Source organism: Oncorhynchus keta, chromosome 13 (genome assembly GCF_023373465.1).
Source record: "Oncorhynchus keta strain PuntledgeMale-10-30-2019 chromosome 13, Oket_V2, whole genome shotgun sequence".
Taxonomy (NCBI): Eukaryota; Metazoa; Chordata; class Actinopteri; order Salmoniformes; family Salmonidae; genus Oncorhynchus; species Oncorhynchus keta.
This window is the reverse complement of record NC_068433.1, coordinates 5,628,277-5,645,699: the sequence shown is the minus strand read 5'-3', so window position 1 is coordinate 5,645,699 and position 17,423 is coordinate 5,628,277. Positions and strand designations below refer to the sequence as shown.

At 40.6% G+C, this 17,423-nt stretch overlaps 1 long non-coding RNA gene across 1 annotated transcript; it reads left to right on the top strand.

Moving 5' to 3' along the window:
• Window positions 1–768: 768 nt before the first annotated feature.
• LOC127906661 (uncharacterized) lies at window positions 769–16,564 on the top strand. Its single transcript, XR_008062268.1, has 3 exons — window positions 769–920; window positions 15,917–15,985; window positions 16,094–16,564. It is a non-coding gene; the product is annotated as an uncharacterized LOC127906661 (long non-coding RNA).
• Window positions 16,565–17,423: the final 859 nt, after the last annotated feature.

The following is a 17,423-nucleotide window of genomic DNA, read 5'->3' as shown; positions in this document are numbered from 1 at the left end:
GAACCTCTAATCAAATGGCTATCCAGACAATATGCATTGACACCCCCCTCTTTTAATGCTCTCTATTTATTATCTATGAATAGTCACTTTTCATATAACCTCGCTATTGTTATTTTACTGCTGCTCTTTACTAATTTGTTAAGTTTATTTCATAGGTATTTATTTAAAACTGCAGTGTTGGTTAAGGTCTTGTAAGTAAGCATTTCACTGTAAGGTCCTGTTGTATTCGGCGGATATGACAAATACAATTTGATTTGATTTGTATGTGACCAATAAAATGTGGTTTGATTTGATTGGTTTGATTTGGTCCTTCAGAGATTGTTGAGGTTTTACATCAGGTGATGAAGGAACTGAACCAAAGACTGGAGAGACACTTTAATTTAGATGCTGCCAACTTTACATTTGTAATGTTTAGTGGATGAATTTGTATTGTAATTTAATATTCATGCCTGGATTCTAGGACATCTGATTTTATACAATAGGTGCAAACTAACTGTGACAAAAGTAGTGTTTTTCATGTGTTACTTTTATATTGTATTTATTGATTGACAACCCTAATGTCACAATATGCTTTGTGTTTTGCTCTAGCCTAATGACCATTACACGGAAGTAGAGAACAGGTCTTGGCAGTTAAAAGGAATGCATCAACAATACATCGTAGACATGAGACAAGGAACAGATTGGTCACCACTACAGTACCTCATATCACGCCATACCACATTACCTTATATAAGTGCCCAGTCAAGATGAATTCATCTAAGGGTGCACCACGGATTCTAAGACAAACTACTCCTGAACTTCTGAATATTGCACTATAGATACTGGATACAGATAACTTGGTGTAGGTCTCGTCAAATAAATGATCAAATCAACCAATAAGACATTTTAGAATCAACAGAATTTATATTTCACAATAAAGGGTAAGTATTTGAATATTCATTATAATAAGCCACATTTGTACTATTTTTCATGTTTTTTCTTCTTTAAACTCACTTTGAAATACATTTTCTGTCAATCACATAGAAAAGGCTCCTTATGCATTATTTCAGTACAATACCTTTTAAATGATTCATGGCGTTAATTCATAGAATATCTCTTGTTTATTTTATGGCCAACCTCCACAGCCTGAAAAAAAAGTGCATCAACTTATCAGTGATCTACAGTGTGCTACCGTTTTGGGGACATATGCTCCTACATATGTTGCTGTGCTACCTGAAACTATTATTTTGGGAGCATCAGTGCCCCTAGAAGAAGAAAAATCACCCAGATAATAAATGTTATAATGATTTCTTCGCTGTCCTTCGGCCTCAGTAGTAAGCAAACCTGTGTCACAGAAAGTTCGGAAAATGGAGATGAGTAGGCTATATCTCAATCTAAACTTGTTTTATTCTGGTGCTCCTAAACATTGTATTTTGGGTTTAGGAGCAAACTGCAGTTGCAACATTCATTTTTTGACCTATAAATGAATGATGTAAACCTGTTGATTTTTAAAGAGTTTAACTAATAAATGCCCCATGAGCTTAGTTCAACTGTCGTAGCCAATGAGATGCAAAATATATGCTTGTTTTCCCAATTCTGTAAAGTAAATGTAAACAAACACTGTACGGCAAGCAGTACCGAGCGCCAAGTCTAGGTGCAAAATGTTCCTAACAGCTTTTACCCCCATAAGACTGCTGGACAATTAATCAAATGGCCACCCTGACTATTTGCATTGACCCCCACCCTTTGTTTATAAATAATACCATGCTATTGTTTGAGGAGAGTGCACAGTTATGAACTGGAAAAGTTATTAATAAACCAGTTAGGTGCATTTGGGCAGTCTGAAAACAATATTTTCAACAGAAATGCAATGGTTCATTGGATCAGCCGTCAGAATATTACTGAGGGAATTGTTTATATGTTGTCAAATTTGTATTCAATATAACATTTGAAAAAATTCAACAACAAAAAAATGCAATGGTTCATTGGATCAGCCCGTCAGAATATTACTGAGGGAATTGTTTATATGTTGTCAAATTTGTATTCAATATAACATTTGAAAAAATTCAACAACAAAAAAATGCTAAAAAAGAATATATGTTTTTGTATTTAGAGATTTAAATAGTATTCATCCATAATCTGCTGGTTTAAAAGTCCACTCCTTGGAATGTCTTAACAAAATTAAACCAAAATATTTAGGCTGACTTCTTTCAGTGTCCAGATTAATGGATTTCCAGTATATGCAAATATGTTCTTATTTAATTAGATATCGCATAATTTTTCATTTTAAATACAATATTTCAGAAAATGTGTAATACAAAAAAGTATTATATTTGTGTCTACATTCAACTGGTAAAAGTTGATTGTCATATGATTAAGGGGTGAAATGTTTCTATTAGGATATGGTAACTGCAGAACTCAGTAAGCTGAAGGCTGTCTCAATTCATTACTGTTGAATTGTTCTATATCTTAAGCTATAGCTACAGTGGTTGAAACATGAGATGCAGTAAGAAAGTATTCAGATCCCTTGACTTTTATTCTAAAATTGATTAAATACATGTTTTTCTTCATCAATCTACACACATAATGACAAAGCAAAAACAGGTTTGTAGAAATGTTGGTAAATTTATTTAAAAAAATTTGAATAGCAGCAATTTGGTTTTAAAAGCGCATCATGTCAAAATGTGTAGAATAGCAAGATCACCACCGGTCGACATTGCGCCACTGTCATGACTCTCCTTCCTTGGCGAGGATCAAAGGTGCCAGATCAGCTCGGCACATGGGGGACAGATTGACAGATCTCCCCCACTCTCTCCCACAGGAGAGCAGGAGAGAGGGATTATGGACAGTTTTATGACTTCACAACCGGTCGTAAAATTATAGAGAACTTTCTCTAAATTGCCCTGCAGTATTGTGAAGGTAAAACTCCCTTTGTTACAGACAGACTCTTGCCACCAAAATGTGGGAAAAGGTCAGTTGGGACTTAATTCTGTCAAAATGTTATTTATTTTGTGATGTCATTAATGATGGCGTAGCTAAATACCTGTATCTCTGAAGATGTACACGTTCGAGCTGTCAGGTTTGCATCTAAATGTTGTATAAAATATATGATTAAGTATGACAATACTTTTGTGAAGATTTTAGCCTCCTAAATGATAATTAATTTTCATCTAAACTTCTGCCCAGTCAGTAGCCACGCCACAGTGAGCTCAGAGTTTGTGCTAGCATGGTGGAACGCCCCTTTTGGCCAGAGTACATGAAAGGTGTTTCAAACTCTTGAGACCAAGTAGACGATGGTGTGAGCCCAATGTCACAAAATTGTTAGAAGCTCTGAAACTCTCAAGACGAGTAAAGACTAAAGACTAGACCAGACACAGTCTGCAGCTGTGTATGAAAAAGTACTTATAGAACATTGACGATAGACAGTAGCCACGCCACAGTGAGCTCAGGCCGTGGTATCCATTCCAACAAACACTCCAAGACCAGAAAAGCTTTACTAGAAAGGACATTGTGACCTCTGGTGGACAAACCAGAATCTTATACATCCCTCGATAACTTCACCATAGGACCGATCGAGTTCGACAGAGAGGCGACAGAGAAAGACATCTACAGGAAAACATATATTGTATTTCTAATCCGAATGAACGTGGTTAGGGTGCTAAGTTTTCATATTTCTGTGAGCGTAACTTCCATATGTATGTACGATAAATTGACTCTCTTTGTCTCTCCCTCTCTTCATCTTTCCCCTTTCTATTGTGTAAAAAGCCATCATATCGTGTCAGTCCACTAGGACGTTTATCTCATGTAAGTGTACATGTGTATTCTGTTATTATTTAGTTAGTTAATAAATAAATAATTAAATCAGTTTCGTGTAGTACTGAATTTTCAAAAGGACTAGGGTTCTTGCAGATATCATGAGGTCTACGATGTTCAGAATGAGACTGATGAGGTAATAATTAGACGATTCATAAGGTGAATGCACCAATTTGTAAGTCGCTCTGGATAAGAGCGTCTGCTAAATGACTTAAATGTAAATGTAAATAGTTTACTGTTATTTATGTAAGAGATATCCATATATCTTTAGAGTTTAAGTCGGGAGATAGTAACTCGTTAAACAACTTTTCCCGTGGTGCCCCAAATTCCTAATGAGTTAATTGTTACATGATTAATTTATTTGAGTAACAAATAAACATAATTAGTTGATTAAATAAATAACAGTCATCAGATTAATGACATTCACGTCACGACACAGCTCATAAGTTACCTGCTGAGCTCAAGTACTTAATTGGCGGTTCACAAAAGATATATATGTATAGGGGGTCCTTGACATAAAAATGTTTTAAAACGCAAGATTTAGCAGACGCTGTTATGCAGTGCGACTTTGTACATTCAACAAGCTGTCTTATCGTGTCAGTCCACTAGGGACTAGGAGTTTCAGTCTACTGCAGAGAGAGCCTGCAGAGTTCTGTCATACTATCCAGGTATGTGACCAATCTACTGCAGAGATAGCCTGCAGAGTTCTGTCATACTATCCAGGTATGTGCCCAAACAATTCGAGCTTCTACTTTTATAAATACACCTATCCAGAAACAAGTCTCTCACAGTTGCCACCTTTATAGACCCCATTCACCCTCATCCCGTCAGTAGAGGATGCCTGGTTGCTCTTTAAAAGTGCTTTCCTCACATCTTAAATAAGCATGCACCATTCAGAAAATGTAGAACTAAGAACGGATATAGCCCTTGGTTCACCCCAGATTTGACTGCCCTTGACCAGCACAAAACATTCTGTGACGTTCTGCATTAGCATCGAATACAAGTCAGGAACCAAGGGAAGTCAGGAACCAATATACTCAGTCAGTTAGGAAAGCTAAGGCTAGCTTTTTCAAATATAAATTTGAATCCTGTAGCACTAATTCCAAAACGTTTTGGGACACTGTAAAGTCCATAGAGAATAAGAGCACCACTGAGGATAGGAAACACTGTCACCACTGATAAATCTACGATCATTTCAATAAGCATTTTCCTATGGCTGGCCATGCTTTCCACCCAGCCAACATCTCAGCACACACCACAGCAACTTGCTCAAGCGCCCTACCCCCATCTTCTCCTTCACCCAAATCCAGACAGTTGATGTCCTGAAAGAGCTGCAAAATATGGATCCCTAAAAGTCAGCTGGGCTACACAATCTGGACCCTCTCTTTCAAAGAATATCCACTAAAATTGTTGCAACCCTCTTAAAAGCCTATTCTATTCTCTTTCGTATCGTCTGAGATCCACAAAGATTGAAAGCTGCCGCGTCATCCCCCTCTTCAAAGGGGAGACACTCTAGACCCAAACTGTTATAGACCTATATCCATCCTGCCCTGCCCTTCTGAAATCTTCGAAAGCCAAGTTAACAAACAGATCACCACCATTTTGAATCCCACCGTACCTTCTTAACTATGCAATATGGTTTCCGAGCTGGCCATGGGTGCACCTCAGTCACGCTCAAGGTCCTAAACGATATCATTACCGCCATCGATAAAGACAGTACTGTGCAGCCGTCTTCATCGACCTGTCCAGTGCATTTGACTCTGTCTATCACAGCATTCTTATCGGCAGACTCAACAGCCTTGGCTTCTCAAATGACTGCCTCGCCTGGTTCACCAACTACATCTCAGATAGAGTTCAGTGTGTCAAATCAGAGGGCCTGTTGTCCAGACCTCTGGCAGTCTCTATGGTGGTGCCACAATGCCCCATATATTACCCACCACTGTGACCTGTATGCTCTCGTTGGCTGGCCCTCACTACATATTTGTCATTATTCCTTCTCCACCAAACATTACAGTTGGCACTATGCATTGGGGCAGGTAGCATTCTCCTTGCATCCGCCCAAACCTAGATTCATCCGCCTGACTGCCAGATGGTGAATCGTGATTCAACCGAGGACAGATGATGTCTACGCATTTCAGCACTCGACGGTCACGTTCTGTGAGATTGTGTGGCCTACCTCTTCATGGCTGAGCCAATTTAGCTCCTTGAAGTTTCCACTTTAATCGCACCTACAGTTGACTGAGGAACCCTAGCAGGGCAGACATTTTTAAACTGACTTGTTGAAAAGGAGGCATCCTATGATGGTGCCACGTTGAAAGTCAATGAGCTCTTCAGTAAGGCCACTCTACTGCCAATGTTTGTCTATGGAGATTGCATGGCTGTGTGCTCAATTTTATAAACCTGTCAGCAATGGGTGTGGCTGAAATAGCCAAATCCAGTAATTTGAAGGGTGTCAGATCAGAGTATCATCCAATCCGACCATTAACTGTCAATGTACGGATATGATTACGAGTATGGCCATGTCAGCACACTCATACCCTATAGGCTGACTCATCATCATCGGTGATCAGGCCTACCACCGTTGTGTCGTCAGAAAACTTAATCGTGGTTTTGGAGTCCTGCGAGGCCAAGCAGTCGTTGGTGAACAGGGAGAACAGGAGGGGACTAAGCACGCACCCTTAAGGGGCCCCCTGTAAAGGGTCAGCATGGCAGATGTGGTATTGCATGTCCTAACCACCAGGGGGCGGTCTCGGGAAAGCCAGGATCCAGTTGCAGAGGGAGGTGTTCAGTCCCAGTGTCCTTAGCTTAGTGATGAGCTTGGAGGGCAATATGGTGTTGAATGTAGAGTTGTTGTCTATGAACAGCATTGTCACATAGGTATCCCTCTTGTCCAGATGGGAAAGAGCAGTGTGCAGTGCAATAGAGATTGCGTCATCTGCGGATCTGTTGGGGCGGTATGCGAATTGGAGTGGGTGCAAAGGATGATGGTGTTGATGTGAGCAATGACCAGCCTTTCAAGCAGTGGAGGACGGCTCATAATAATGTCTGGAACGGAGCGAATAGAATTCCATCAAACAAATGGAAACCATGTTGGAAACCAGGGAAAAGTGCTGAGTCACTGCTTATTTTTGTTAGAATGTTTATTTTTGTTTGGACAGTGAAATGAGGTGGCGTCAACTTTTCTTGAGTATACACATTTTTATTATGATACGTTTATTTAGTTTTTAGTGTAATTGTTTTTGATCATAAATATTTGTGTTGATAAACACAAGCATGAAAACATTTTAATGATATATATTTAAGACAACAAACATTTTGGGGGATGCTCGATTATTGGTTGTCATACTTGAGTAAAAGAAAAGATAACTTAATAGAAAATGACTCAAGTAAAAGTGAAAGTCACCCAGTAAAATACCACTTGAGTAAAAGTCTAAAAGTATTTGGTTTTATATATTCTTAAGTATCAAAAGTAAAATGGAATTACTAAAATGTACTTAAGTGTCAAACGTAAAAGTATAAATCACTTCAACTGCCTTATATTAAGGAAAGCAGACGGCACAATTTGTATTTATTTTTATTGACGGATAGCCAGGGGCACACTCCAACACTCAGACATAATTTACAAACGAAGCACTTGTGTTTAGCTGAGTCCTCCAGATCAGAGGCAGTAGGGATGACTGGGATGTTCTCTTGACAAGTCTATGCTTGACCATATTCCTATCAAAATGTAACAAATACTTTGGTGTTTCGGGGAAAATGTATGGATTATTTTATTTCGAATGTAGTGAAGTAAAAGTAAAAGTTGCCAAAAATACAAAAAGTAAAGTACAGATAGCAAAAATTACTTAAGTAGAACACCACTGGTGCAAAGTACACCACCGCAATCAAAGAGGCTGAACAACAGTACAGGACAAAGTGGAGTCGCAATTCAATAGCTCAGATACTTCTAGATGTGTGTGTCAGGGACTCCACACAATCACTGATTATAAAGGGCAAGCCAGCCACATCGCAGACACCAACACCTCGCTCCCAGACAATCTAAACACAGTCTTGCCCGTTTCACGGGAATACACAGGGCCACCGCCGTGATCTAAACGACTATCGCCCCGTAGCACTCACTTCTGTCATCATGAATCGCTTCAAGGTCCAGACCTAATCCCAATTGAGATGTTGTGGCAGGACTTGAAACCAGCAGTTCATGTTTGAAACCCACAAATGTCGCTGAGTGAAAGCAGTTCTGCATGTAAGAATGGTCCAAAATTCCTCCACGCGATGATGTGAGAGACTGATGAAGCTACAGGAAGGGTTTGGTTGCAGTCATTGTAGCAAAAGGTGTCACAACCAGTTATTGAGTGTAAGGGGACAAATACTTTTTCTCACAGGGGAATTGGGTGTTGCGTAATTTTTTTTCCTTGAATAAATAAAAATAAGTATACATTTTTGTCTTATTTGTAAAAGCAGGTTCTATTTATCTAAGATTAGGTTTTGGTCGAAGATAACATTCAGTATTAAAAATATGCATAAAAATGTGTAAAAGTCAGAAAGAGGGGCAAATACTTGTTCTGAGTCTTCATGTCTCAGAACAAGACTGACGAATTTCAGATGAAAGTTATTTGTTTCTGGCCATTTTGAGCCAGAAACAAAGAACCCACAAATGCTGATGCTCCAGATACTCAACTAGTCTAAATAAGGCCAGATGTATTGCTTTAATCAGTGCAACAGTTTGCAGCTGTGCTAACATAATTGCAAAAAGGGTTTTGTAATGATCAATTAGCCTTTTAAAATTATAAACTTGGATTAGCTAACACAACGTGCCATTGGAACACAAGAGTGATGGTTGCTGATAATGGGCCTCTGTACACCTATGTAGATATTCAATTTAAAAAATCATCAGTTTCCAGCTAAAATAGTCATTTACAACATTAACAATGCTCTATTAATTGTATTTCTGATAAATTTTATGTTATTTTAATGGACAAAATTGACATTTCTAAGTTACCTCAAACTTTTGAATGGTAGTGTACTTCCATTTGTTTTTTCAACTGGTACTGTGGTACCTTCAGAGGTGTCTGGTGAGACCTAAAGCAAAACAAGTATAGTAGGTGTTCTTGAGAGTCTCATCTTTCCATAATAGTTTTAGGCCAAACCGTTAAGACACTAAAGTCGATTTTGTGAGAAGATCAATTTTCGGGATGTCTCATGGTCTGACAAACACATCTCTAGCTCTGTCACCTTCACTGCAGATGCTAAGTGCGATATCGGCGCATGGGGGATTGAGACACATGCATTGCAATAAAACAAATATCGCAAGCTTAATCTGCTAGATTTCAAATCAAATCAAATTTATTTATATAGCCCTTCTTATATCAGCTGATATCTCAATGTGCTGTACAGAAACCCAGCCTAAAACCCGAAACAGCAAGCAATGCAGGTGATGGAGCACGTTGGCAAGGAAAACTCCCTAGAAAGGCCAAACCTAGGAAGAAACCTAGAGAGGAACCAGGCAATGAGAGGTGGCCAGTCCTCCTCTGGCTGTGCCGGGTGGAGATTATAACAGAACATGGCCAAGATGTTCAAATGTTCATAAAAGACCAGCGTGGTCAAATAATAGGTCTGGGACAGGTAGCACGTCCGGAACAGGTCAGGATTCCATAGCCACAGGCAGAACAGTTGAAACTGGAGCAGCAGCACGGCCAGGTGGACTGGGGACAGCAAGGTGTCATCATGCCAGGTAGTCCTGAGGCCTGGTCCTAGGGCTCAGGTCCTCCGAGAGAGAGAAAGAAAGAGAGAAAGAGATAATTAGAGAGAGCATACTTAAATTCACACAGGACACCGGATAAGACAGGAGAAGTACCAGATATAACAAACGGACCCTACCCCGACACATAAACTACTGCAGCATAAATACTGGAGGCTGAGACATGAGGGGTCAGGAGACACTGTGGTCCCATCCGATGATACCCCAGACAGGGCCAAACAGGAAGGATATAACCCCACCCACTTTGCCAAAGCACAGTCCCCACACCACTAGAGGAATTTCCTCAGCCACCAATTTACCATCCTGAGACAAGGCCGAGTACAGCACACAAAGATCTCCGCCACGGCACAACCCAAGGTGGGGCTCCAACCCAGACAGGAAGATCACATCAGTGACTCAACCCACTCAAGTGAAAGAGCACCAGTAAGCCAGTGACTCAGCCCCTGTAATAGGGTTATAGAGGCAGAGAATCCCAGTGGAAAGAGAGGAACCTGCCAGGCAGAGACAGCAAGGGCGGTTCGTTGCTCCAGAGCCTTTCCGTTCACCTTCACACTCCTGGGCCTGAATACACTCAATCATTTGACCCACTGAAGAGATGAGTCTTCAGTAAAGACTCAAAGGTTGAGACCGAGTTTGCGTCTCTCACATGGGTAGGCAGACCATTCCATGAAAATGGAGCTCTATAGGAGAAAGCCCTGCCTCCAGCTGTTTGATTAGAAATTATAGGGACAATTAGGAGGCCTGCGTCTTGTGACCATAGCGTACGTGTAGGTATGTACGGCAGGACCAAATCAGAGAGATAGGTAGGAGCAAGCACACGTAATGCGTTGTAGGGAGGCTAGCACTGGAGTAATATGATACATACATGATACAGCTTTTGGTTCTAGTCAGGATTCTAGCAGCCGTATTTAGCACTAGCTGAAGTTTATTTAGTGCTTTATCCGGGTAGCCGGAAAGTAGAGCATTGCAGTAGACTAACCTAGAAGTAACAAAAGCATGGATACATTTTTCTGCATCATTTTTGGACAGAAAGTTTCTGATTTTTAAATGTTACGTAGATGGAAAAAAAGCTGTCATTGAAACAGTCTTGATATGTTAATCAAAAAGAGAGATCAGGGTCCAGAGTAACGCCGAGGTCCTTCACAATTTTATTTGTGACGACTGTACAACCATTAAGATGAATTGTCAGATTCAACAGAATATGTATTTGTTTCTTGGGACCAAGAACAAGCATCTCTGTTTTGTCCGAGGTTAAAAGTAGAAAGTTTGCAGCCATCCACTTCCTTATGTCTTGCGAGGGCAATTTTGGGGCTTCACCATGTTTCATTGAAATGTACAGCTGTGTGTCATCCGCATAGCAGTTAAAATGATGTGGTCCTTCTGTAGCTCAGTTGGTAGAGCATGGCGCTTGTAACGCCAGGGTAGTGGGTTCGATTCCGGGACCACCATACGTAGAATGTATGCACACATGACTGTAAGTCGCTATAAAAGCGTCCGCTAAATGGCATATATTATATTATTATTATTATTTTCAATGACATCCCTAAGAGGTCAAATATATAGTGAAAACAATAGTGGTCCTAACACGGAACATTGAGGAACACCGAAATTTACAGTTGATTTGTCAGAGGACAAGCCATTCACAGAGACAAACGGATATCTTTCCGAAAGATAAGATCTAAACCAGGCCAGAACTTGTCCGTGTATACCAATTTGGGTTTCCAATCTCTCCAAAAGAATGTGGTGATCGATGGTATCAAAAGCAGCACGAGGGCAGATGGAGAGCCTCGGTCTGATGCCATTAAAAGGTAATTTACCACCTTCACGTGCAGTCTCAGTGCTATGATGGGGTCTAAAACCAGACTGAAGCGTTTCGTATACATTGTTTGTCTTCAGGAAGGCAGTGAGTTGCTGCGCAGCAGCCTTTTCTAGAATTTTTGAGAGGAATGGAAGATTCGATATAGGCCGATAGTTTTTTATATTTTCTGGGTCAAGGTTTGGCTTTTTCAAGAGAGGCTTTATTACTGCCACTTTTAGTGAGTTTGGTACACATCCAGTGGATAGAGAGCCGTTTATTATGTTCAACATAGGAGGACCAAGCACAGGAAGCAGCTCTTTCAGTAGTTTAGTTGGAATAGGGTCCAGTATGCAGCTTGAAGGATTAGAGGCCATGATTATTTTCATCATTGTGTCAAGAGATATAGTACTAAAACACTTTGAGTGTCTCTCTTGATCCTAGTTCCTGGCAGAGTTGTGCAGACTCAGGACAACTGAGCTTTGAAGGAATACGCAGATTTAAAGAGGAGTCTGTAATTTGCTTTCTAATAATCATGATCTTTTCCTCAAAGAAGTTCATGAATTTATTACTGCTGAAGAGAAAGCCATCCTCACTTGGGGAATGCTGCTTTTAGTTATCTTTGAGACGGTATCAAAATCAATTTCGGATTGTTCTTATTTTCCTCAATTAAGTTGGAAAATAGGATGATCGAGCAGCAGTAAGGGCTCTTCGATACTGCACGGTACTGTCTTTCCAAGCTAGTCGGAAAACTTCCAGTTTGGAGTGGCGCCATTTCCGTTCCAATTTTCTGAAGCTTGCTTCAGAGCTCGGGTATTTTCTGTATACCAGGGTGCTAGTTTCTTATGAGAATTGTTTTTAGTTTTTAGGGTGCAACTGCATCTAGGTATTGCGCAAGGTTAAATTGAGTTCCTCAGTTAGGTGGTTAACTGATTTTTGTCCTCTGATGTCCTTGGGTAGGCAGAGGGAGTCTGAAGGGCATCAAGGAATATTTGTGTTGTCTGTGAATTTATAGCACGACTTTTGATGCCCTTGGTTGGGGTCTGAGCAGATTATTTGTTGCAATTGCAAAATGTAATAAAATGGTGGTCCGATAGTCTAGATTATGAGGAAAACATTAAGATCCACAACATTTATTCCATGGGACAAAACTAGGTCCAGAGTATGACTGTGACAGTGAGTAGGTCCGGTGACATGTTGGACAAACCCACCCTCTGCTATGACTACAAGGTCCGATAGGAATTCAGGGAACTCAATGAGAACGTTGTATATGGCCCAGGAGGCCTGTAAACAGTAGCTATAAAAGTGATTGAGTAGGCTACATAGATTTCATGACTAGAAGCTCAAAAGATGAAAACGCTATCATTTTTTACATTTGCTATCGTGAATATTAGCATCACCTCCACCTTGCGGATGCACGGGGATATGGTCACTAGTGTAACCAGGGGGTGAGGCCTCATTTAACACAGGAAATTCATCAGGCTTAAGCCATGTTTCAGTCAGGCCAATCACATCAATATTATGATCAGTGATTAGTTCATTGACTATAATTGCCTTTGAAGTAAGGGATCTAACATTAAGTAGCCCTATTTTGAGATGTGAGGTATCACGATCTCTTGCAAAAATAATAGGAATAGACAAGGTCTTTATCCTAGTGAGATTGCTAAGGCGAACACCGCCATGTTTAGTTTTGCCCAACCCAGGTCGAGGCACAGACATGGTCTCAATGGGGGATAGATGAGCTGACCACACTGACTGTGCTAGTGGCAGACCACTGCTGGCAGGTTGGCTAACAGCCTGCTGCCTGGCCTGCACCCTATTTCATTGTGGAGCTAGAGGAGTTAGAGCCCTGTCTCTGTTGGTAGATAAGAAGAGAGGACCCCTCCAGCTAGGATGGAGTCCGTCACTCCTCAGCAGGCCAGGCTTGGTCCTGTTTGTGGGTGAGTCCCAGAAAAAGGGCCAATTATCTACAAATTCCATATTTTGGGAGGGCAGAAAACAGTTTTCAACCAGCGATTGAGTTGTGAGACTCTGCTGTAGAGCTTTGTATGGAGAGTTGTTTTATTATGCTAATTCAATTTCCGTGGGGGTATGGACATTGACTCTAGGGGGTTTAACGGCTGTGGTAAGGACAAAACTGAGGATGGATCAACAACACTGTAGTTAGTCCACAATACTAACCTAAATTACAGAGTGAAAAGAAGGAAGCCTGTACATAATACAAATATTCCAAAAGATGCTTCCTGTTTGCAATAAGGCACAAAATTAAAACTGCTCTTCATAGACAGTTTGTGGACAGGCAAAATATCATAAACCAGGTCAGAGTCCAGGAGGTACAGAGTGGCAGGCAGGCTCAAGGTCAGAGCAGGAAAGGATCAAAACTGGGAGAACTAGAAAAAATGGAGATAAGGAAAAAGCAGGAGCACGGAAAAACACGCTGGTTGACTTGACAAGACGAACTGGCAACAGACAAACAGAGAAGACAGGAATAAATATCCAGGGACTAATGGGGAAAAAAAACAGGTGACACCTGGAGATGGATGGAGACAATCACAAAGACAGGTGAAACAGATCAGGGCATGACACAATAACCTAAAACACAAGGCCAAGTAGACAGTACACTAGAGTTGCTTACCAAGACGAGATTGAATGTTCCTGGAGTGGCCTAGTTACTGTTTTGACTTAAATTGCCTTGAATATCTATGGCTGTCTAGCAATGATCTAGCAGTATTATATGGAACACATACTTACCCCACTATATATACCACCAGGGGTCTTTTCACTGTCCCCAAATTCAGAATAAACTCATAAAAGCGTACAGTATTATATAGAGCCATTACACGGAACTTCCTTCCATCTCATATGATAAATTGAACAGCAAACCTGGTTTAAAAAACAGATGAAAGGAACACCACGCACTACGTCTTCCACTATTTGACCTAGATAGTTTGTGTGTATGTATTGATATGTAGGCTACGTGCCATTTTTAAATGGATGTAGTTTTGATCTTGAACTGTTCTTGTCTATTAGTGTTCCGTATTATGTCATGTTTTATGTTTTGTGTGACCCCAGGAAGAGTAGCTGCTTCTTTTTTCTCGCAACAGCTAACGGGATCCTAATAAAATTCCAAATTATCAACCACCGACTTGACAGAGCTTGAAGAATTTTTTAAGAATAATGTGCAAATATTGTACAATCCAGGTGTGCAAAGCTTTTGAGACTTACCCAGAAAGACACACAGCTGTAATCGCTGTCAAAGGTGATTCCCTCGTTGGCTGGCCCTCGCTTTCATACCCGTTGCCAAACCCACTAGGTCCAGGTCATCTACAAGACCCTGCTAGGTAAAGTCCCCTTATCTCAGCTCGCTGGTCACCATAGCAGCACCCACCTGTAGCACACGCCCAGCAGGTATATCTCTGGTCACCCCCAAAACCAATTCTTCCTTTGGCCGCCTCCTTCCAGTTCTCTGCTGCCAATGACTGGAACGAACTACAAAAATCTCTGAAACTGGAAACACTTATCTCCCTCACTAGCTTTAAGCACCAGCTGTCAGAGCAGCTCACGGATTACTGCACCTGTACATAGCCCATCTATAATTGAGCCCAAACAACTACCTCTTCCCCTACTGTATTGATTTATTGATTTATTTTGCTCCTTTGCACCCCATTATTCTATTTCTACTTTGCACATTCTTCCACTGCAAATCTACCATTCCAGTGTTTTACTTGCTATATTGTATTTACTTCGCCACCATGGCCTTTTTTGTTTTGCCTTTATCTCATTTTCTCACATTGCATATAGACTAATTTTTCTACTGTATTATTGACTGTATGTTTGTTTTACTCCATGTGTAACTCTGTGTTGTTGTATGTCAAACTGCTTTGCTTTATCTTGGCCAGGTCAAAATTGGAAATGAGAACTTGTTCTCAACTTGCCTACCTGGTTAAATAAAGGTGAAATAAATAAATTAATAAACATTTAACTCAGGGGTGTGAATACTAAGTAAAGCCAATATTTCTCCACTTCATTTTCAATACATTTGAAAAAAAAATCTAAAAACATGTTTTCACCTTTCGATTACTAGTTCAACGCTCTAACAACTAGGCTACGCTGCCACCCCAAGTAGGATTATTAAACAAGAATTCTCAGGGCGGGAAACAACCAGCCTGGCGCATCACACTGAACATGTAACAAAACAATTCCAACAAGGGCATGGGGGGAACAGAGGAATATAACAGAGGAATATATATATATATGTATATATAGTTCAATGTGATTAGGGAATGTAAACCAGGTGTGACAAGACAAAACAAATGGAACAATGAAAAATGGAGCGGCAATGGCTAGAAGGCCGGTGACGTCGACCGCAGAACGACGCCCAAACAAGGAAAGGACTTCGTGGAAGTCGTGACAATATTTGTGTTGAGCTAGTGATGGAGCAGTTTATATATGGAGGTAGCTAATAGGTCACAAGCACTGTAGGTCATATTTTCATGGTATTAGTTTTCCTCTCCCATTTTGAACACTTGTGTTTTAACCAAATCCATTGTATTGTATATTTATGTCTTTAGATCATAATTCTCAAAGAACACATATGATGAGTCTATGCCAGGGTATAGCAACAGCGCTCCTTCTAATGGGTAAGCGATGCGTATTCAACAGAATTAGACATTTTGGAATATATATCAATGATGTCATTGTTATTATTTTAATAAAATAAATGTTCCTCTGTTTTTGCTGAACAAAAGTGGTCATTACAATGAATCCTACAACCGCAACCGTTACAGCCGTCAATGATGCATCAACAACAACTGATGAACCCATTAAAAACGTAACTGATGCATTGACTACAACTGGTGAACCCACTACAACTGTCATTGATGCATCGCTAGTAACTGGTGAACCCACAACAACCATCAACGGTGCATCACCAACTACTGTTAAAGCCACAGCCACTACAACCATCACCGAGTTATCAAAAACAACTGGTGAACCAAATAAAATGGTCATTGATGCAATGACAAAACTGGTGAACCGCCACAGCCGTCACCGATTCAACGACAACAACTGGTGAACATGCTAAAACCACCACTGAGTCAACAAAAACAACTGGTGAACATACTAAAACCACCACTGATTCAACGACAACTGGTGAACCCACTAAAACCACTGAGTCAACGACAACAACTGGTGAACCCACTAAAACCACCACTGAGTCATCAACAACAACTGGTGAACCCACTAAACCACCACTGAGTCAACAAAAACAACTGGTGAACATACTAAAACCACCACTGAGTCAACGACAACAACTGGTGAACCCACTAAAACTACCACTGATTCAACGACAACAACTGGTGAACATACTAAAACCACCACTGATTCAACGACAACAACTGGTGAAACCACTAAAACCACCACTGAGTCAACAAAACAACTGGTGAACATACTAAAACCACCACTGATTCAACGACAACTGGTGAACCCACTAAAACCACTGAGTCAACGACAACAACTGGTGAACCCACTAAAACCACTGAGTCAACAAAAACAACCGGTGAACCCACTAAAATGTCACTGTTCCATCCAGAACAACTGGAACCCATTACAATCGTTTTTAAGCGTCATCCAGAACCACTGGTGAAAATACTACAACCGTCAATGATTCACCAAAAACAACGAGTGAACCCACAACAAGTGTCACTGATGCAACAACTACTGCCAGTGAAACCGCTAAAACCATCACTGGTGTTGTCGACAAAACAGATGCAGCTGCAACTGTCATTGATGCACCGAGAACAACTGGTCAACCCACTCCAACCATCATTGATGTGTCGATAGTAACTAGTGAACCCACTACAACCATCACTGATACATCAACACCAACTGGTGAACCCACTACAACCATCATTGATGTGTTGACAACAACTGGTGAACCCACTACAACCATCATTGATGTGTCGATAGTAACTGGTGAACCCACTACAACCATCATTGATGTGTCGATAGTAACTAGTGAACCCACTACAACCATCACTGATACATCAACAACAACTGGTGAACCCACTCCAACCATCA